The sequence below is a fragment of the Nyctereutes procyonoides genome, unplaced genomic scaffold, assembly GCF_905146905.1.
Source record: "Nyctereutes procyonoides isolate TBG_1078 unplaced genomic scaffold, NYPRO_anot_genome, whole genome shotgun sequence".
Lineage (NCBI taxonomy): Eukaryota > Metazoa > Chordata > Mammalia > Carnivora > Canidae > Nyctereutes > Nyctereutes procyonoides.
In genome coordinates this window covers 27,005,135-27,025,930 of record NW_026575159.1, presented here as the reverse complement: position 1 = coordinate 27,025,930, position 20,796 = coordinate 27,005,135, and positions in this window count along the sequence as shown.

The window sequence follows — 20,796 nt, the reverse complement described above, 5'->3', positions numbered from 1 at the left end:
CCCCTTCATCCCTTAAGACTATTTTCAGGCATTATCTCTTTTAGGAAACTTTCTAGGATATGGCATCTTAAGCTGGGCTTGGCACACCCCATAATCTCCTGTGATTCCTCTATCTCTGAACTTGCACAGCATTTTATATACATTTGCTTAGAGATCGCCCTCCCCTAATAGAATGTGATCATCATGGAAGTATTGACTGCTCCAGTTAGTCTCTACATGCCCCATCCGGCATCTGCTGCCCCCCTCCCTTACCATGGATTGGGCTGGCCTCAATGAGTGTGTTAAATTAAGACTGAAAAATGGGGAGCCAGATCCAAACTTCTGCCTTTCTGACGTGAACACTCAGGCTCTTTCCGATACATAATACTGCCTTGCTGAATTTCCTGATGTCCAGCATCTGGTGGGTTTGTAAATGTGGCCTGCAGGGCTAGCAAACCAAGACTCCTCTCCTTTGCCTGGTAGGTAGGCTACACCTTGCTTGAAAAAAAGCTTGCTTCACCCAGACAAGTGTCCAATGATAAACATCGTATTCTCTAGAGAATCCCTCCAGGAAGCCTTACCTGTTCTTCGTCTGCCAGGCAACCAGATGCTCTGGAGACATGCCTTACTCAATGTGATTGACAACTTACTCCTGTTCTCTCCTGGCTTCTGGATATAGAGTCCAGGATCTTCTGATAAACGAACCCTAAAATAGATGATTCCTTGAGCTTTTACATGCTCCAGGAAATAAGCTATTTTACTTGATTTATCAAATTTGACATCAAACTAATTTGAGGTAGACATTAGAATTTCTATTTTTTCGGCTAAGGGTATCACAGTTCAGAGAGGTAAGAAAGTTGACTCATGGTCTCCCAGAGCCTGAAAGTCCCACTTGGAGTAGAACCAGGTCCATCTGACTCCTGACCCCGATGCTGCATGTGGCCTAGGCCTCCTGCCTTTCCCTTCGTGCTTTGCAATTCAGTCCTGCAGAGCCATCTCTGGGGCATCCCACTGACATAGCCAACCTGCAGTGACAACGATTTGTGCCTGCCATTCCCACGTCCAGTCACTCACCCCTCTGTACTGCTCTGTGACAGTGACCTCTGCCCCTCGAAGCAACACTCCTCTCCATCCCCACCCACCTACAACTTTTCTAGACCTCTCCAGACGCAGCACAATCAAATTTTCCCATTATGTTAGCCAGCTACAGGTCAGCACCTCTCTCCAATTGAAAATTATTATAGATAGGCCTCACACAACTTTATTTTTCTTCCCCTGTGTGTACCTTTCAGAAAATAGAGATGTTTTATTTCTCCACCTTCTCATCTTTTTGGGAAGCTGAGGTGGACAAGTGGTTTCTCCTATAATTTCCTCCAGGCAGCATCTTTCCTTCAATGCCTTTTATTCAGTTGGATTTAAAACCCCAGACAAAAATAAATATGTGGCAAGCAGCAGGCAATTCTCAGGAAGAAAGGAAGGGAGGCTTCCAGGCAGATGAGATACTTATGCTAAATTTAATTCAGTCCAATATGTCTTTTGGTCATCGTCTCCAGGAAAAGGAAAGAATGAAAGACAATGGATGTTTACTGAGCACCTACTATGTGCCAGGCCAGGGCTAGGTGTGTCACAACTCCCCCAGAAGATATTTTCCTTATTTTACTCCAACATGTGGGTAGATAGGGATTTATCAGAAACTAAGTTCATAGCAAATTATGCACATAGTCAGAGAGATCTGAAATTATTTCTGCAGTTGTGGGAGCCAGCCGGCCAGCCACAAACACCCACAGGCCCCACCATCAGAGCCAAAAATGCATCAGTAGCCTCCAGCTGGCAGCAGGAGGGTCTGGAAATCATGGGTCTGGACTTGGTGACCATTAGGATCCACCCTATCTCCTGACTCGGTCTCTGGGATTGGGCACCGTCTTTCCTATGGACCACTCATGTTCCCTGTTTGTAATTTGAAACCCCTATGCACACCTGGACACCTGTCTCAAACCTGCCTATAGTCAGCCAGATTCCAATCTGCACCCTGTCCTCCTGCTCTGCCTTTGCCTCCCCCACACTAGCCTGGGCTCTGCCTTGAATGAACTGTCTGTAAATCCTCAGAATATAATGGGCACATTTAAACAAATAATAATAACGGGCACATTTTATGTTCTGTGCCAAGGTGATATTCCTACATCCTCTGGGTGTGTTCTTTCCTACAATCTGAAGAAATCCATAACGTGAGCATCTCTGTGCTCCCCAGCTGGGAAGAGAGCTCTGGCCCTGCTTCCCCACCCACATCTCCACGCTGGCTTGTGTCCCCCCAATCCAGTCTGGTTGTCCTGCACTGGGAGTTGGCTGTGTGAACTGAGTGGTCATCTCATGGGACAAACCTGACCGACTTTTCCCTTGAGGCATCAGGCTCTTCTCATGCTCTGTGGTGGGACACCAAGGTCCTCAGTTTCCCCAACTACTTCTTGGGACAGAGACTGAACAGATTGGCTTTAGACCTGGGTTTGTCCAGCGTGCCTGCCCAGCAGGTGAGTGAGTAACATCTGTCTGCTGCTGGGAAGTATCTGAAGCTGGCCGAGCAGGACTTTGTTTTTTTGTTTGTTTTTGTTTTTGTTTTGTTTTGTTTGTTTTTTGTTTTTTTTTTTCCGAGCACGACTTTGAGTTCTCTATTATAAGTTGTTATTGGTAACCCCTCAAAAAAGTTTGAGATGGATGAAGGTTAGCTACTCCTCCCAGTCTTATTATTAGGTTATATTGAAAGCACATCTTAATCCAAAATCTATCACAAAGTAGATATTGGTAAATAACCACTTGGTAAGAAAGACGGCAAACATAGTTCATAAAATCTGTATAAACAAGCATTCCCTTTCAGGGACTATGGATACTCCCTGCATGGAAGGTTCAAGAGGGGCAAACCCCAAGATTCCAGGTCTGGGGCACTGTCTATGTACAGCCAACAGCATCTAGAACTCACACTAATCCTTAGAGGATTAGTGCCAGGTATCCCTGAGAGTGAAGCTTTACAACCTATTCATTGAGGGCAGAAGTATTTCTAAAAGTCAGGCATGTATTCCGAACACCTTGACTTTTATCAAAAAGAGCTCTTTGTGAGTCCTTATCAAGTGAATAAACAAGTCACTGCTCTCATCAATAAGAATTTATTTTTAGTTTCGGGATGTTCATTAGCCACTCCTCCCTTGGGGTGAGGGAGATCAGATGCTTGTAGCAGCTGCCTCTGGATTTTAGCTCTTCAGACAGAAGGTTAAAATTCCACACTGTCCTGCCAAAACTGAAAAAGGTCTAAAAGCAAAAAGATTTTGTGACACATTTGCAGGAAAAATCTGACCTGCTCTGAACTTGTTGGGTGGTAATATCTAACATGAACCATAGGGAGACCTTTCATGGCCTTGAGAATCTGACTTCACCTGAATATTAGTGTTTTACTGCAAAAGAATTACAGGTTTTGTATTCCAGGGTGCAGCCTCAGACCCCCTGACTGATACATAATACCCAGTGTATGCACAGAGTCACCTTCCTAAAATCCAGAAAACAATTCTTAAACACATCCCTCCCCCATCCCCCTGGTTCAAAGGCTTTGGACAAGAGATTGGATCCATGAAGTACAAGGCAGTCGCCCCTAGGCTTGCCGAGATGAGGAGGTGTAAGGGACACGTAGATAGACCAGCTTTCCTTTTAGCCCTCTGTTCCTCCCCACCCAGACTCCCAGGGCTGAGGAGTTAGCACCCAGGAGACCATCCCTGACTGTCTCTTCCTGCAGGTTTAGAGGTAAATCCTGGCCTTAGAAGTGCCTGAGGGAGGGAGGAGAGAAAGTGGGACCTGAGCTTTTGGCCCTCCCCTTTAGCTTTGAATGGGAGAGCAAGACTAGAGTCTGGCCTCAGACCCTTTCCCAGCACTGACGTCTCTGAGTAGCAGACACCTGCAAAGAAATATGAGCTCAAAATGCAAGACCCCTGTGACCCCCTAGAAAACAAAACTGGAACCTAGAAGATACAACCAGCAAAAGCTGAAGGAGAAATCATCCAGGAATAGAAAACAAGCATTCTCAAGGCACATTAGGAGCAAAGGAAGAGGTTAGCTCTATGCAACAAGTTTTTCCTTAATTACTCATCTATAGGGCAGCCCAGGTGGCTCAGCAGTTTAGTGCCGACTTCAGCCCAGGGCATGATCCTGGAGACCTGGGATCGAGTCCCACGTCCGGCTCCTTGCATGGAGCCTGCTTCTCCCTCTGCCTGTGCCTCTGCTTCTCTCCCTCTCTCTCTCATGAATAAATAAATAAAAATATTTAAAAAAATACTCATCTATAAAAAGATCTGGTCTTGCTAACCCTGCTAATCACATATACGTACGCATTAATAGTAGATTCCTCACTATGCTACCTCTTAATTTACTCTCTTCAACTGTCTTCTAAACTGGGGGTTCCCCCTTTCCTGCTTTCCTTCTCTTCCCTCTTTTCTCTTCCCATCACCTTCAGGGGCCCCCAATATCCCAGCATGCTTTTCCCACATTGTGACTCTAAGGGTCCCAGCAGGAGACAGAAGCCACATTCAAATTAGGAAAAGTTTAGGACAGATTAAAAAAGGTCTATTTCAGGGGTGAAGGCAGGGCATAGGCAGACCTCAAGGACAGCATGGCTCCAGCCTGTAACCACCCATAGGTCTGCAGGGATGAGGGGAAGGAATGATTGTCTGAATCCAGAAAAGCTACCTTCTAAACATAGAGTCCAACAGAGGTGTGACCATTCAGTGAGTTAGTAGATACTTAAGCCACTTTCCTTCCTCTCATGTCCTACTGGGTCTCCCATTGGCTCAATCCATTAAGTGTCGTTCAACCTAATCTATAGAAGCCGGCTTTCCAGGGCAGCAAGTAAATTGGAGAACAAACATGTTACCCAGCATACTTGACCTCACCCAAATGACTGAGGAAGAAAATGAGGCGGTTCACAACCAACCTGGCAGATGCAGTGCATGGCATGAGGCCTCAGGAGATAGTTCAGTGCACTCATCATCACTGGGTCTACTTGTTTGTTTTCGGCAGCTCCTGCGGAATAGAGTGGTTTGCTCATCTTCCTTTAACCAGCACCCAGCCCCAAACCATGTGCTCAGTCGATTGTAGAGGAATGAAATTCTGAAGATATCATGTGACCTTGAGTGAGTCACATGACCTTTCAGATCTAGTTGGTTTTGTTTTATCTGAGGAGGTGGGATGAACACTTGGGCTGGAACATCTCTAAGTTCCATGAGAACACTGGTCATCCTTGTGGCCATGGCTCTAAGAGCACTTCATTCATCTTTGTCAATGAACTTTGAAAATGCCCATTGTTGTTATTTAGGCCCTGGGGATTCCGGTTAGCCTGAAAAAACTGTTAACAGGAACTGGAGCCTTTGGGTAAAGTTAACAAGTAAGCCCAGATCCTCCACTGCCTACCGCCCTCCCAGCTGCATGGCTCATTCATGCCTTTGTTAATTCATGGCTGCCGTGTCCCATCTGCCCTGCTGTGGCCTCCACGGCCAAATTTCCAGCTATTCAGGAAACCCCAGCTGCCTCTGCTTCATGAGCACAATGGCTTCTCGGGAAGCCAAGCATATTATATGAGAAAGACACTTTTGGATTCATCTCATCTGGTGCTTTATTGGTTCACAAAAAATGTTCTGTGTGCACACCTAGTATAGAGGAAGGAATTAGCATTTACTGAGCACCTGCTTGGTTGCTTTACTTAATCTGTCCAGGAGTCCTTAGACCCTAAGTCCCCTGCCATGTAAGGAGGAGAAGACATGTCCAGTCTAGATGACACCCTAAGGCAGTGAGACACTGTATCTCCCAGAAAATGAGTGGCAGAGCAAGGAGAAATAAGTCCAGCCTTCCTGATCCCAATCTAACACTGTTTTCTGGAGGTGTTTGGCCAATGATTACTGTGCAGGTTTCACATATCTCCTGGGCCAGTTGTAGCGTGCTGAACGTGGCTACTCGAACCCTATCAGAATCCTCTGCTTTTGCTGCCTGGCGGCTAACAAAGTCTAATGCACATGCTCTAATGGTGCTGATAGTGATATTAATTAGTATTACTAATATCATTTAATTTAATAGTGATAATAATAGGAGCAAATATTTTGGCAGTTACTCTGTGCCTATCCCTCACCAAGAACTTTACCAACATGAACTCCTTTACCTCTTACAATCACTTTTTGCTGCAGGGATCAATATTATCTCCATTTTACCCATGAGGAAACTGGGACGAAAGAAGCTAAATCCCTTGACAGGCAGGAAACTGGGAAGCTGAGATCCAGCACAGGATCCCATGTGCTTTACTCTCTTACTCACACTGTACTTTGTAGGGAATGTAGGGTGGGGCTTTGTGAATAGTATTTTATATATAGGGAACCTGAAGTGAGCAGAGGAGACTTGATGATAAACAAAATACTGTCTCAGGGGTTAGTGGATAAATCTAAAGTACTATAGAGCCATGAGTGTCTCCCAGTCCACCATCCCAAGAATATATGTCCATTCCTATGTCTTTGGGCACTTGTGGGGATTAAATCAGATAATGAATATGGAAGCATCTAGTAACAAAATTAGTTCCTTAGCTACCTTTGTTTTCTTTATAGTTTCTATTCTCTCTCTCTCTCTCTCTCTCTCTCTCTCTCTCTCTCTCAAGTCTGAAGTCCCTTTAGCAAGTGATAGAGCCAACAGTCTTGATGCTTGGAAATATGTATACACAAGGTGGGTGGTGTTTAGAGAATAATAAGAAAGGTATATACCTCATTCATTCTAAGGCTAGCTTAACATGACCCAAACCCTAAAGACAGTACGAGAAAAGAAAGTAGTTCGAGCCCATCTCATTCATGAACATAGGTGCCATGATTATAATCAGAGTATTAGTAACCCTAACCCAGAAGTAGATAATAGATAGATAAATCTGATTGCCAACTGGTCTCAGCTTTATGCGATTGAGTTCAACAGCTTCCATACAAGATGAACTTCAGAGGGAACAGAGTTCTAGAAAGGAAATAGAGCAGCCTTCATCAGAGGCCTTGAGTAGGTCAAACTAAACTGAAAGCGTAGAAGGCACATAAAGATGGGATCAAGTATCAGATGAAGGAGGGAACACCCCAAGAAAAACCCTGAAGACTTCAGCATGGAAAGTCTGGACAGCAGTGTCATTACTGGAATTAGAGAAAGGTGTCACTCTTCATCATTCACCACGTTTTTGACAGATAGTTATTGGGCACTCCTTTTATCACAAGCTAGCTTCCGTCCATCCAAGGTGAGTACAATGCATGATTCCTTCCCTCGGGGAACCTACAGTCCAATGGAGGATACAGATAAGTAAGCAGGGTCCTGAAATACCAGGTAAGAAGTGTCACAGTGGGGCAGCGGGCCCAAACACTAGAAACACTTAATAATTCTGGGTAGCTTTTTAAAAATTTTTTTTATTTGAATTCAATTTAGGTAACATATAGTGTATTATTAATTTCAGGGGTAGAATTGAATGGTTCACCTGTTGCATGTAACACCCAGTGCTCATTCTGTCATGTGACTTCCCTTCCCCCTTTAACCCCCACTCCCCCACAGAATCCCTCAGTTTGTTTCCTAGAGTTTAGTGTCCTTTATGGTTTCTCTATCTCTCTGATTTCATCTTATTTTATCTTTCCTTCCCTTCCTCTATGTTTATGTTTTGTTTCTAAATTCCACAAATGAGTGAAATGGTATTTATCTTTCTGACTGACTTATTTGGTTTGGCATAATATTCTCTAGTTCCATCCGTGTTGTAAATGGAAAGATTTCATTCTTTTTGATGGCTGAGTTATATTCCATTGCATATATATGCCACAACTTCTTTATCATTCATCTGTCAATGGACATCTGGGCTCTTTCCATAGTCTGGTTATTGTGGTCATTGCTGCTATAAACTCTGGGTTGCAGGTGCCCCTTTGAATCACTGTATTTGTACCCTTTGGATGAATACCCAGTAGTACAATTTCTGGGTCATAGGGTAGCTCTATTTTTAATTTCTTGAGGAGCCTCCATACTGTTTTCCAGAGTGGCTGCACCTGCTGGCATTCACCCCAACAGTGTAAGAGGGTTCCCCTTTTCCTGCATCTTCGTCAGCATTTGTTTTCTTTTCTCCTGACTTGTTAATTTTAGCCATTCTGACCAGTGTGAAGTGGCATCTCATTGTGGTTTTGACTTGTATTTCCCTGATGCCAAGTGATATGGAGCATTTTTTCATGTTGGCCATGTGTATGTCTTCTTTGGAGAAATGTCTGTTCATATCTTCTGCCCATTTCTCGACTGGACTGTTTTTTGGGTATTGAGTTCGATAAGTCCTTTATAGATCTTAGATACTAGCCCTTTATCTGATACATCATTTGCAAATATCATCTCCCGTCCTGTAGGTAGCTTTTAAGTTTTGTTGACTGTTTTCTTTGCTGTGCAGAAGCTTTTTATCTTGATGAAATCCCAATAATTCATTTTTGCTTTTGTCTCCTTTGCCCTTGGAGACATGTCTAGCCAGTAGTTGCTGCAGCCAAGGTTGAAGAGGTTGTTGCCTGCATTCTTCTCTAGGATTTTGATGGACAGTTTTTTTTTTTAAATCAATGGAAACAGGAGATATGCCATACTATTTGAATCAGAATCTGTAGAGTTAGGACCTGGGAATCCTTATGAGAGTTCCCCCATGTGAAGCTCTGAAGGGAAGTTAGGCCAGTCAGCTGTGACTTACCAGTTGGATCTCAACTCAAACATCACTTCCTCCAGGAAGTTCTCTGGATACACAAGATGGAACTAAGTCCCACACTCTAACATTTTGTGGTGTTCATCATGGTGTTCATTATAATTACAATTGTTTGGTCAGCATCTGTCTTCACTGAGAGTCTTGAAGGTCATGACAGTAGGCATCCACATGCCTTGTTTACAGTGCTATTCTAATAACTTAGAAGTGGAATATAGCTGCAAGTTGAGAAATGCTGATGGGGTAAATAAGTGCGTGGAACCATGAATAAATGGATGGGTAGATGTTGGAGTGAAAGAGCAGTAAAACTTGCAGAATACCTTTCTCCTTGAGATATGCCTAACTTCTAGTATCTGGTCTCCAGAACAGGGTGCTACTGCTGTATTTCACTATTCTTAGGCCTTATCCTGGGACTAACCTACCAGCTAATGTGGGCTCAGATAGCTACAGACGGGCTGGGATTCCTTTGTACCTTCAGCAGGTGACATTAAATCACTGAGCCTCAATTTCCCACCTTGTAAATTGAAAATTGTAACACCACCTCGCAGGGATTTCTAAGGAAGAAATAAGCAGAGCACTAAATAGACTGCTGGGTACTCAGTTGAAATGAAAGAGAGAGTTTCTGTTCCCTTCTCTCATACTTGCTCCCTCCTCATGCTAGTTTTCTGTTCAGTTTTTGCACCACAGTATCTACAAGTGGGGAGATGAACGTATAGTGCTCTTTTCTTCCTCTCCTAAGTTCAGAACTTATTAAGGAATAGAAAATAGAGAAATAAAGATCAAAATATCAGTTTAATTATTGGTCCATCCATATCAGAGGAGGTGGCTTAGATGTGTGGCTACATCAGACTTGCTAATTAGATCTGTTCTCCTGCAACTCGCACAGCCAAACCACGGAAAGACCCTCCACCCCAACTCCAGCACACTGCGGGAATTTTCAGAACTATTTCTGGCCCTGGGAGTGGATTATAATTCCCCACTCCTTTGACCTCAGATTTGACCATATGACTTTTGGGAGTAATGAAAATGCAAGAGAGAGACTTTCTGTTCCCTTCTCTCATACTTGCTTGCTCGTGATGAAAATGTAAGCACAAGTGATAAGTAAGACTTCTGAATACAAGTTCTACTGACAGAGGGGGTTTGCCACAGGACCAGAGTGTTGGTTGGCTTGGGATGCCATAAGAAAATACCATAAACTGGGTGGCTTAACCAACAGAAATTTATTTCTCACAGTTCTGGTGACTGAAAGTCCAAGATCAGGGTGCCAGCATGGTAGTTTGGTGACAGCCCTCTCCCTCTCTGTGTCCTCACATGGCAGAAGAAGAGAGAAAAATCTCTCATAAGGTGTGTCTTCTCATAAGGGTACTAATCCCATCATGAGGGCCTCACCTTCATGACCTCATCTAAACCTAATTATCTCCCAAATACAATTGCACTGGGGTGAGGGCTTCAATATATGAATTTTGGAGGTAATAGAACCAGTAACCAGTAACAACCATAGCAACCAGTAACAGTCCAGAAAAAGGATTTCCATAAGCCTGGTACCAGAAGCAAAGACCCTTTGCAAAGACCCTCTACTCCCTTCTGGAGCGGAGACATAGCTGACTCTGGTGGATAAGTGTCACTTCAGAAACAATGAAGCAGGGCAGCTTGGGTGGCTCAGCGGTTCAGCACTGCCTTCAGCCCAGGGCCTGATCCTGGAGACCCGGGGTCAAGTCCCACATCTCCCTGCATGGAGCCTGCTTCTCCCTCTGCCTGTGTCTCTCATGAATAAATAAATAAAATTTTAAAAAAATCTTAAGAAACATTGAGAATAATGTTCTTAAGAAACATTGCCCAATAATTTGTCATTGCAGCATGCCCTAGCCCACCCTGACCAAAATACCACCCTACTCGCTAACATCTTTCCCAGATGAGCTTGCCCCAGAGATGGATGGAAAACTCACTTTCTCTCTAGAAAGACAGATTTGAAGGCAAAGAGAGAGACAGAGATGGACATGCTCAGTTTCTTTTCCCAAATTCACAGATTAGTTACGTTACTTCTGTGGAAGTCTGGGACTCTTCACTTCATATTTTCCCCTCCTGGACAGAGAAGTAAAAATCTCCATCTTATTATGGAAGCATATTCAGTGGTTAACAAAATGAATCTATTTTCACACAAGTCTGCTCAGTACAGGACACTGATACCAAGCACAGAAAAAATATGAGTTTTTTAAGAGCCATATAAACACTATAATTTTAGTATTCTCATTTGGAACCCAGATGTTGAAGGATTCTATGTGTCCTGTCCTTAGAATTGATTCTCAATACTCCATTTTTGTTCTTTCCTTGGTTATTCTACCATAAGGTCCTTGCAAGGCCAGTACCAGGTCTACTTCAGATCATGTTCCTCACACAACCTCTACCCTTCCAGCCAAGATCAGCTCTCAGCATTAGTAGGTTTTCAATAAATTATTGTTTATTATGTCTCTGCAACTTGAAGTATGCCCCAAACCCCTGCCCTCTCCTCTTTCCCATTCACATTTTTCCCCAATCTCCATTTCCCTAGAATCTAGAAGCACATTCTGAATCCTAAGGAATATATACTCAGAGCCCTGGGGCCAGTGAAGAGGCATCATCCAATCCTTTCACTGTGGCATTGTGCATCTCTGACAGTCCTGAATCTCTTCTCATCTTGCTCTCTCCTGGCTAGGGATCCACTAGCTCACTGTCACAGCTGCTCCTGCCAAATCCTATACTCAGGGACTGCATTTGGCTTTTTTGCAGTGCTAGCTCCAATCCTCCTGCCAAGAATAGAGGAAGGCAAATGACACTGTGCACAGATGAAATAAATCCCAGCTACAGAAATCGTGCTGTATTTTTTTAGACCTAGATTTTTAAAAAATAGACAACTCAGGGAAGATGTTACATAACATTTGGCCCAATCGTCTAACTTCCCACATTGAAAAAAATAAGACTGAAAGTTTGTGGGATTTGGGCATGGTTATACAATGAGGAGAGTCACGTCTCTTTCAAGCATTGTCCTGCAGAGCACTGATTAATTAAAGTCCTGCACATCTCAGAAATATTCTCATATTATAAAGATATAAGTAAATATTTAAATTCACCTCAACAGTCAGTGTACTGAACATCTTGGTTAATGAATGTTTCCCTTAGGCCAGATCATCCAGTAGAATAGAGAGAAACTTCCATAATCACATCAGGCAATATTTTAGAGTAAGAATCTCTCTGTGTCTCTGTCTCTGTTTCTCTCATCCTCCATTGATTCTATTGATTCTGTTTCTCTGGAGAACCTGGACTAATATAATACCTCAGTGAGGCAACGGTGTGGCTTGATACCCCTTTAATGAGGTCATCGTTAACTCCGCCCCTTCACTCTACCACCTGTGTCAGCTTTAGATCTTTGTTTTCTCTCCCCTGTATTATTGCAATTACTGATCAATGGTTTCCCTGCTCTCTTTTCCATCCCCTTCTAATCCATCTCCCTCCTTGTTACAAAGTTCATTTGTCTAGAAGTCCATTTGCTTAACTTTTCCTTCTGAAAACCCATAAATAATAGTAACATAGCCTCATTAGCTTAAAGGCATGAATCTTTTTTTTATTTATTTTTATTTTTTAAGGCATGAATCTAATCCATAATCTAACCTTAAAGGCCTGATTCTAATCCATAATTCTTCACATAATCCAACTCATTAAAATCTCCCAACAATACTATGAATTGGATACTTTTGCTATTCCCACTTTGCAGATGATGAAATCAAGGTAGAGAGTGAATAAGTATCTTGTCTGCACCACATGGTAGTAGAAGGAGGATACAAACCCTGGTAGTGCAATGCCTGTACCTGTGTCTTAATATCTACTGTATTGGACATCTTATTTCTCTTTTTCATCTGGAAAAACCCTGGTCCTTAGCACATGGTCCTTGATGGCATTGCCTTATAGCAGCTCCATTGGACAACTCCAAAAGCATCACTCACAGCCTAGTGCACCTTGCCAGGTATGAATTCTCATGACTCAGTATTTTAAACTCTTGCACATGTTGTGCTCCACCTTCAAGAAATTACTTAAAATCCCTAAACATACCATACAGATTTCAACATCGCACCCTTACACAGGTGGCTATCTCTGTCTGGGATGTCCTTTCCCATGGGCCACTTGGGAAACTCCCTCTTTTGAGTCCCCACTCATCTTAGCTCCTCTGTAACTCCTCCTCTGAGAAACTCGGGGCCAGGCAGGACCTCCAAATGCCCATAGAGGGCTTAACTCTCTCCACGCCAGAATAACCCATCTTAACTGGAGTCCTCAATTTTGTACTTCTGCTTCTCTGGGTCTATGGCTGGGTATAGACTCTTCTAGACCTTAATATAGACTAACTGAGTAAACTGAATAAGTAACTAAATGAATGGGTTCTTAGTGTTTATTGAAACAGAGGGAATTAGAGATTCCAGAGGATTAACAAGAACCATAGGGGCAAGGCTGACCTAATTCTCAGTACAGACACAGGGCCATGTCCTCAGAAGTATTGTCTTGCTGAGTAGTTAAAGCCCATGATTCCACCATTAGCATTTGACTCTTCTAGCTTAAACTTGTAACCAACTTAAGAAGTAAGTCCCCATGTGAGAGGTCACACCAAAGCTACAACCATTCAACGGTATTTTGGTGAGGTGAGCCAATCCAGTACTTCCCCCAGAACAGGTCTGAAGAGGATCAGAGTCCATGGAGAAGAGAAGGGATCAGGCTGGTGGGCAGGGGCAGTGGACCACTGAGTCATTTTTCTGGGTTTGTTTGGTGAAGACATGGAGTAAACAGCCCAAGCCCCACATGCAATAATTTTGTGGTGACCTTCCTTCTCACAGACACATCCCTCCTCCACATTTTGTCCCCAGGCTAAGTCGTGCCAACTGAGTCACTCTATTTGGGGGTAGGGGTGCTTTGGGGCTTTGTTTTGTTTTGTTTTTATTTTTTGAGGTGAAGGGAGGTGGTAGAAAGAGCACTTATTTGGAGTCATAGCCTCCAACATCAGCCCTGGCTATGCTATTTCCAGCTGTGCGTGTGTTCCTGACTGTCCTTTAGCTACTGCACATCATATTTTTCCAGCATTCTAGTGGAATCCAATGCTCAGGATTTCACATCTAGTGTCTTCACTCAACTCCATGAAGCAGGTAGTTCTGTTGTCCTGTTACACATGAGGAGAAAGGGGTACAGGGATGTGGCCAAGGCCATAGGACCAGCAGCAAGTTCGCTTGGACCCTAGCTCCGCCTGTGCTCCCATGAGCCTCACTCAGTTTGTTCATCTGTAAAAAGAAGGGGCTGGAATGGTTGTCTTTCCAGCTCTTTCATTTTATGACTTGATATTCACTCATGATTGGGGCAGGTTCGAAATTACTTCAGAGACCTAGCCTCTGCCAAATCGTAATCAAATTGGCTTCCCAGCCTTAGGTCCAATGAACAATACTGTGTCCGTGGCTCAGCCCCACTTGATGGTGGCAGTGGCACAGTTCCTGGGATTTCTGGAGCCTGCCTGGGGGCTGGCCCTGTGTCACTTCACCCCTTACACTCAGCACAATAAGACACTAGCCTTTCAAAACACATCAGCATGTTGTTTTTTGCTGCATCAAGACCTCTGCTCATATGATGACTCAATCACTGTGATTTATTTTAATTGAAAAGTCTACTGGCCACCTTTTGCCAAAGCATCTGGCCACGTCCTATTTGATTTCCAACCAGAAAACACCCTGCTAGGTTGCAATGATTACACAGGCCAGCAAGGGAGGAGCGGGATGTGATAGGCTATTTGGCTTCCATCTGACATTTAAGGAGATCTTCAAATTCAGATTTTAAACTTGTTTTCTAAATGATAATATATATATATATATATATATATATATAACATTACATGGATTTTGGCAACAGTTTTAAAAGTAGTTACTTTTAATAAATAGAACTTGATATTTTACCCTGTTTTTATGGTTTCTTCCTCTTTGAATTTAGTGAAAGCATCAAACATATGTGAGAAGTGAGGGTCCCCATGGTGGTTGAGGTAGTGGGCAGCCCAGGCTTCATGACTCTTTCCTGTGTCCTCATAAATTCCACATATGAGTGAAATCATATGATATTTGTCTTTCTCTGACTGACTTATTTCACTTAGCATAATGCCCTCTAGTTCCATCCACATCATTGCAAATAGGAAGATTGCAATTCTTTTTGATGGCAGAGTAATATTCCAGGGTGTATACAGCTCACGTCTACAGCCGTACCTCCCTGAATGTGTCCAATCTTATCGTCCCTGTATCTTCAGACAACTTGCTAAATTTCTTTTCATCTTGGCTTTCTCATCTATAAAGCCAAGCTAATGCCACCTGCACGTAAGAGGTTTTGCTTGCTTGTTTCTCTTTATCCTTTTTCCTTTCTTGATCCTCCCCTTCAGTCTTTGCACACTTGTTAATTTTTTGGTGCAAACCAGCTGAGAAAGCATCCGAACATACAAGTTCAACAGGACCAGGAAAAATTAAGAAATCTCTACTTATATCAGGGAAAGTGAAAGGGAAGAAGTCCAAAAAGGAAAAACAAGTAGAGAGAGAGGAGACAAGAAGAGGAAAAGCTATGGGATGGAGAGGAGCCATGAGAATCGTTTCTGTGAGATGCACTGTTGTTCTAAATTTTCCCAGTTTGTCGTGTTTTAATTTTCCAAAAAGGCCCGTGATCAGTGATTCCTCATTCTTATTTTACAGACTGGGAAAACCAGCCTCAAAGAGTTTGCAACACTTGTCCCAGGTAACTCTCTTATGGGAAAAGTGGTCAAGATGTAAATGTAGCTTTTCTCATTCCAGAGCCCAGGCAATGTTCCCCACATGGGAGTAGAGGACACATAGCAGGAGTGTTCACTCTGAGGTGGCTCAGAGGTGCATCCATAGTCATCGAGGGTGTCATGAGGTTATTAAGCTCCTCTGGATTGGATTCAACAACAGTGGGAAGTGCCATAAAAAAAACTTGCCACATTTGTATATTGGTAGGAAGCAGATATGGTTGTGCCAGTTTCTAGGAAGATACAAAGGAGGAAAAAAAATCCCTTCTGATAGCTCATGAATTTATAGCATTTTAAGGATGGAAGGGAACCAGTCCAACTTCCATTCAGTGCAAAAATCCTTGATACAACCTCACAATGAATGGGCTCTTAACTTTGGCTTGATTACCTCGGCCAGTGTGAGGTCACTACTTACATAGCAGGATCCTACACAGGAGCATCCTTGTGTTTCTAGACTGAACTGACAAGATGTATTCATTGGTGGTAACTCTGCCCTCTAATCTTAATCTCTGTGGGTCATGAGGGACCTTACAATATAGGTTCATGTCTCTTCTAAAGAATCTTATTTAGAAAAATAAAACTTCTATGGCAATACCTCCCATGACATGGTCATGGTATTCATTACCCACTATAGGGCATTTGTGTACAGAAAGGCCCTTGGATGTCTTGCTTGTCAGAACACCTGTCAGGCTCCCACTCCCTCACTTTCTCTTTATAATATTGATTGGGTTTTCTTCTGATTGATGAAGTAATACATATTAATTGTAGACACCTTAGAAAATAATATCGACAAATAGGTCATTATTAACTTCTGATTCTGAACCAGGCACTGTGTAATATACACTTTAACATACATTATCTCATTGAAAATTCACAACAGCCCTGCAGGGTCATCTTTACTTCCATTTTAGAAGGAAGACTCGGAGGATGCAGGTCATTTTCTCAAGTTCACATCTCAAGTTCAAACCCAAGTCTCTGTCATAGCCCAACAAAGACAATGAAAACCACTAGCAAGTTGGAGGAATTATGCCAGTGCATTTTAATATATCTTCCCTGTGTTTAGTCTGCTTATAAACATTCATATTTTTTCTTCAAATTGGAAACATACTGTACGTACTGGACAATGGGTAGACATAAAGTACCATTCAGCAGCAATGCTGCCAATTTATTCAAACTTTTCCCTGCTGATAAACATTTAGATTTCTCTGCTCATTTGTAACATGAATAATTTTGTAAATCACATTCTTATAAACACATTTGTGCTATTTGTGACCATTTTTTTTCTTAAAATAAATTCCTAGGAGTAGAATTCTCTTATAAAAGTACCTGAAGCTGACCATAATCCTCCAAAAGGGGTACTTCCACATGTAAGATAAAAACCACTGTGCCAAAAAAAAAAAACTGTGCCCAGAAAATGCTTTACTTTTTTCCCAGAAATTATATGAAAACTGCATCCTTGATTAATTAGGCAGGCTTTGTACTCCAAGCCCTAGAACGACATTGGGCATGTACTAATATTTTTTGAATGATTGAGTACATGAATGAATGAAATGAAAGTGACTTCATGAGCCTCCCTTAAGGAAAGGTCCTTGTATTCTCTGAGATTCCTAGGGAGTGAATGACCAAACTTATGAAAAAAAATACAAGCAAATACAGGAAGGCTTTAGAAAGCTTTAGACTCCAAAGCACTGGAATGCAACCCAGTTCTCCTCCATACACTAGCATGTACCATTCTTTGGTGTATAGCAGTGTGCATACACCAGCTGGAACAGTCTGACGTTTCCAGACAGCAGCCACTCATCACCACAGCAGGTTAGATCACATGATGTCTAGGTAAAATTCTCTGTGTCTGAGTCAGTAAGAGGATATTTGTCTTTGACGGTAGGATTTGGGTAGATTGAAAGTAATCTGGAAAACCTCAGTTAGTTGATCATCTGATTTCCATTTCTGTAGCACTTTACAGTTTATACAAACTTGCATGCATAAGTCATACAGTAAGGTATACATTATTATTTCCATGTAACAGATTTGGAAACTAGTATCTGAAATTTATTTTCTTAACTAACTCAAGATCACATAGGTAGTAACTGGCAGCATCATAATCTGTAGCCATGCATGTCTGCAACCCAAACAGGGATTCTCTCCCCTACATCAGTCTGCTGACTCCACTACCTGCCTCCCACCTCACTTCTCCCATCTGATAAGCTCCCTCCAACTTCTGTATTTCCTGAGTTATCCAGTCGCACATGGACATGCTTAGACCCACCAATCAAGTATCTCAGGCTACCTGTCCAAAGGTCTAGTTCCTGCCATCTGCCTCAAGGACCATGCTCACAGAGAAGAAATGGACAGGCTTGATGTTGATTGAGTCTGTCCTCACCACAAAAATGAGAAACAATTATTTACTAGGGCTTGGCTTGAAAACGTATCATTTCTCAGACACACTGCAGCCCAGCTGTCAAACAGAAGCACTTTTTATCACCAGGAATCTGGCTGTTTTCAAACCAGTGACCTCAAGGTAAAAAGATTCAGCCAAGTAGCTCATTAGCAAGACAGAAAGCCTTTGAAGCCAGCCATTCTGCCCCAACTGGCTTGCCCAAATGTGGGATCATTTAGGAGGATGTAGCGAAGGGTGCCATCTGCAGTGATGCATCTAACTGGTGTCATGTTTATTTCCCAAGAGGAGTTCTGTGCATTCCAAGTTTCCTTGCCCAGCTTTGGAATAAATTAAAGACAGCAGCTGAGACCTTGGTTTTCATGGAAATGGTGCTATTTTGAAGCAAGGGACACTTCCTTGATCATTCAGAGATTAGGAATGGCAGTAGCATTTTGAAGGGCCAGTCCTGGGTGTGGCTGAAGAGGTGTCTATGGACAGAGGCTGGGAACTGAGGTCTTCATCAGGGACATTTGGAAGCAGATAAAACTGTGGGAGGATAGTGGGACACAAATAAGTCAATGGGTGAGAAAGCACAGTTGCACAAACTAAATTTGAGAGCAAAGACTGAACAAAAACAGATCTATCTCAGGAAATTCATTCATTCACTAATTTGTTCATTCATTTACCAAAATGTTTTTGAAACACAGTTCTGGATCATGAAAGTGTATCACTGAATAAAATTGACAAATATCTCTGTCCCAGAGTAGGTTGTACTCTGGTGGGGGAGGACAGACAAAAGACAACTAACCTAAGAAGTAAATAAATTATAGAATGTTACCATAGAAAAATAATGAAATCCCAAGGAAGGGCTCAGAAGCCAAGAGAGGATAAAATGTGAAGGCAGGTGCAGGTAAGAATTCGAAGGTGAGACCAAATGGACCAGGGCAGGGAGTTGAAGAGCCCACAGGGACAGATGGAGAGTTAGTTTGTTTTGATGCCACTCAGAGCATTGACATTCATTCTCATTCACTCATTCAGTTAATGATTGTGCATCGCCCACCTTCTGTATAGGAGTCACTCTGCCAAACACACAATGTTTATGAAAGATGCCCAAGCCCAAGGAACTCACAATTCAGAAAAATGGTTTTGAATACACATGACATCATCTGGAAAAGATATTAAAATTCAAACTTCTAGGCTTCACTCTTGAAGAGTCTGATTCTATATCATTGGCATTTTCAACAAGATTTCCAGGTGACTGGACATATAAATAGTTGATAAATAGGAAGAACAAAGGTAGACACATATACACAAAAGTCATTTAATGCAAACAGAAGGTTACATCAACAAAGGCTTCCTGAAGAAGGAGTCATGACCTAATTCTTCAAGGTTAAATAGGAGTTGCCCAGGCAAATATGAAGAAGGGGAGTCTAGCAGCCAGAGGGGAAAGCATGAGCAATGACCAAAAAATAGGGATCTATTGGTCCTCCATTCCACAGGCTCACTTTTCTCCTTGAAGAAAATGATAGGTATTCTAATGTGGACTTGGCCAACTATTGGCCATTATTCTCAGCCCTCACTTCTTTTGTTTCTAGCCTGGTGTCCACCCACCCTCAAGTACTAATAAGATGCATGTCAGAACATGGGGCTCTATTCCTGAAACAGAATAGCTAATCCACAAATGTTTGCTAGTAAATTCATTCCCCAAGCAGTTGGTTGGGGAGATGTTGCGCAGAGATGACATTTAAGTTGTATCTTAAAAGTTCACCACGGGTTATCTCAAAAAATGCATAGGGTTTATAAGAATCCAAGCCTACTTGGGAAATTTTTATAGCTTCAATAAGGTTGGTCAGCAAGTGCCAGGAGAAAGTAGAAAATAAGGCTAGTTACAAAGCTTAAAGACAGATTTTGAAGTATTTGAATATTACACAAAACAGCCTGAACTTTAGTTTGAAGATAAAAGGGCCATCTGTTTTTGGTTTGTTTGTTTGTCTTTAATATGGGTTGAACAATTGCTCTATGTTGGTCACTGTGATAGAAACTGAAGATATGACTATGATCAGAGGTGGTTCTGTCTTCTTAGAACTTAGTTGAGAGGGAAAAGGAGACAACCGATCAGTGGGCTGGGGTGAGTGTCTAGCATTGTCCACATTGGATAAGGGATCCTATGTTGGCCACCGTGGTGATATATGAAGGTCCTCCCTTCACACCACCACAAACCCTCCCATAGCCCCAGATCCTGTCCTCTATCCCTGAGGAATTATGAATTTCCTAGAGAACTAAATAAGATGTTGACTACTCAGGTAGGTCGGATTGAGAACCGAGCAGAGCATGGGATATAGACAAGTCTTGGGTCTAGCTGATGGCTCAAAGGCAATACATTGGCTATTGTCAGCAAGAGGTCTTCAGTGATTGGTAACAAGAAAGAAAACTGGACATTGCCCAGGTTTTCACATTGCTCTGGTTCCCTGATGCTCATCATGGAGACTTTATCCAGTCCACAAGTAGGAATGCTCTTCACGGTGATTGACTGTTGGCATCCTTCTGCCTCATATTGGAAACAGTGCCTTTAAATCTTTAAATAGTCAAGTACTCCAAACAAATGTAATCACAAAATGCCAAGAAGCAAAACCCACATAAATAAATGATCATTTTCCTTCTCACCGCTTTCTGAAAGCTCATTATATCTGAACTCACTAAACAAGATTTCACAGACTCTATTTGTCTAGCTTGTAATTAAAGCACTAGTTTTCCCCAGTCTGAAGTCACGTGGTGGAGGGGGGGACTTCGGCAAATTGTTCTCAAAATGGCATTCTTTCTAAATTAGTTGTAAAATTTACATTGCAACCTACTCCCCATTAATGGACTGTATATTTTAAATTTGTGTTA